Raw genomic sequence first — 2500 nt, 5'->3', positions numbered from 1 at the left:
CTGTCCACTCTCCCCTCGCTCACTCTCTGTCCACTCTCCCCTCGCTCACTCTCTGTCCACTCTCCCCTCGCTCACTCTCTGTCCACTCTCCCCTCGCTCACTCTCTGTCCACTCTCCCCTCGCTCACTCTCTGTCCACTCTCCCCTCGCTCACTCTCTGTCCACTCTCCCCTCGCTCACTCTCCCCTCGCTCACTCTCTGTCCACTCTCCCCTCGCTCACTCTCTGTCCACTCTCCCCTCGCTCACTCTCCCCTCGCTCACTCTCCCCTCGCTCACTCTCTGTCCACTCTCCCTTCGCTCACTCTCCCTTCGCTCACTCTCCCCTCGCTCACTCTCTGACCACACTCCCCTCGCTCACTCTCTGACCACTCTCCCCTCGCTCACTCCCCTCGCTCACTCTCTGACTGCTCTCCCCTCGCTCACTCCCCTCGCTCACTCTCCCCTCGCTCACTCCCCTCGCTCACTCTCCCCTCGCTCACCCTCGCTCAGTCTCCCCTCGCTCACTCTCCCCTCGCTCACTCTCTGACCCCTCTCCCCTCGCTCACTCTCCCCTCGCTCACTCTGACCACTCTCCCCTCGCTCACTCTCTGTCCACTCTCCCCTCGCTCACTCTCCCCTCGCTCACTCTCTGACCACTCTCCCCTCGCTCACTCCCCTCGCTCACTCTCCCCTCGCTCACCCTCGCTCATTCTCCCCTCACTCACTCTCCCCTCGCTCACTCTCTGACCACTCTCCCCTCGCTCACTCCCCTCGCTCACTCCCTTTGCTCACTCTCCCCTCGCTCACTCTCCCCTCGCTCACTCCCCTCGCTCACTCTCCCCTCGCTCACTCTCTGACCACTCTCCCCTCGCTCACTCTCTGACCACTCTCCCCTCGCTCACTCCCTTCGCTCACTCTCCCCTTGCTCACTCTCTGTCCACTCTCCCTTCGCTCACTCTCTGACCACTCTCCCCTCGCTCACTCTCTGTCCACTCTCCCCTCGCTCACTCTCTGACCACTCTCCCCTCGCTCACTCCCCTCGCTCACTCTCTGACCACTCTCCCCTCGCTCACTCTCTGACCACTCTCCACTCGCTCACTCTCTGTCCACTCTCCCCTCGCTCACTCTCCCCTCGCTCACTCTCTGACCACTCTCCCCTCGCTCACTCCCCTCGCTCACTCCCTTTGCTCACTCTCCCCTCGCTCACTCTCCCCTCGCTCACTCCCCTCGCTCACTCCCCTCGCTCACTCTCTGACCACTCTCCCCTCGCTCTCTCTCCCCTCGCTCACTCTCTGACCACTCTCCCACCACTCTCCCCTCGCTCACTCTCCCCTCGCTCACTCTCTGTCCACTCTCCCCTCGCTCACTCTCTGTCCACTCTCCCCTCGCTCACTCTCTGTCCACTCTCCCCTCGCTCACTCTACCCTTGCTCACTCTCCCCTCGCTCACTTTCTGACCACTCTCCCACCACTCTCCCCTCGCTCACTCTCCCCTCGCTCACTCTCTGTCCACTCTCCCCTCGCTCACTCTCTGTCCACTCTCCCCTCGCTCACTCTCTGACCACTTGTGTGAGTGGGGGTGGGGGTGTGGGGGTGGGGGTGTGGGGGTGAGGGTGTGTGTGTGGGTGGTAGGGGTGGGGGTGTGTGTGTGGGGGGCGCGGTGTGTGTGTGGGGGGGGTGGGTGGGCGGTGCGGGGTGTGTGTGGGGTGAGTACAGCTCTAACCGCCCCCCTCTATGACAGAGAGCGTGTTGTGGGGCGCGGTGTGTGTGGGGGGGTTATGGGTGTGTGTGGGGGGTGCTGTGTGTGGGGGGGTGCGGTGTGTGTGTGTGTGTGGGGGGTGTGTGTGGGGGGTGTGTGGGGGGAGTGTGAGTGTGGGGGGAGTGTGAGTGTGGGGGGGTGTGTGTGTGTGTGTGGGCGGAGTGTGTGTGTGGGGGGAGTGTGTGTGTGGGGGGAGTGTGTGTGTGGGGGGGGTGGGGTGTGTGGGGGGTTATGTGTGTGTGTGGGTGGGGGGTGTGTGTGGGGGGTGTGCGGTGTGTGTGGGGTGGGGGGTGTGTGTGGGGGGTGGGGGGTGTGGGTGTGTGTGGGGGGTGTGTGTGGGGGTGGGGTGTGTGTGTGAGGTGTGGGGGGGGGTTATGGGTGTGTGTGGGTGGGGGGGGGGTGTGTGGGGGTTATGGGTGTGTGTGGGGGGGTGTGTGTGGGGGGTGGGGTGTGTGCGGGGGGTGTGGGGGGGTTATGGGTGTGTGTGGGGGGTGTGGGGGGTGTGAGTGGGGTGTGTGCGGGGGTGTGGGTGTGTGTGGGGGGTGTGCGGTGTGTGTGGGGGTTGGGGGGTGTGGGTGTGTGTGGGGGTGGGGGGTGTGGGGGGGTTATGGGTGTGTGTGGGGGGTGGGGTGTGTGCGGGGGGTGTGGGGGGGTTATGGGTGTGTGTGGGGGGTGTGCGGTGTGTGTGGGGGGGCTATGGGTGTGTGTGGGGGGTGGGAGGTGTGCGGTGTGTGTGGGGGGTGGGGGGTGTGGGGGGGTTATG

At 65.1% G+C, this 2500-nt stretch overlaps 1 protein-coding gene across 1 annotated transcript in view; it reads left to right on the top strand.

Moving 5' to 3' along the window:
• LOC139240479 (plexin A3-like) overlaps nucleotides 1-2500 on the top strand; it is an 80544-nt gene that overhangs the window by 42119 nt on the left and 35925 nt on the right.

The sequence above is a fragment of the Pristiophorus japonicus genome, chromosome 32 (assembly GCF_044704955.1).
Source record: "Pristiophorus japonicus isolate sPriJap1 chromosome 32, sPriJap1.hap1, whole genome shotgun sequence".
NCBI classification, from domain to species: domain Eukaryota; kingdom Metazoa; phylum Chordata; class Chondrichthyes; family Pristiophoridae; genus Pristiophorus; species Pristiophorus japonicus.
The sequence above is the reverse complement of the archived record's forward strand: the minus strand, read 5'-3'. Positions and strand labels throughout refer to the sequence as shown.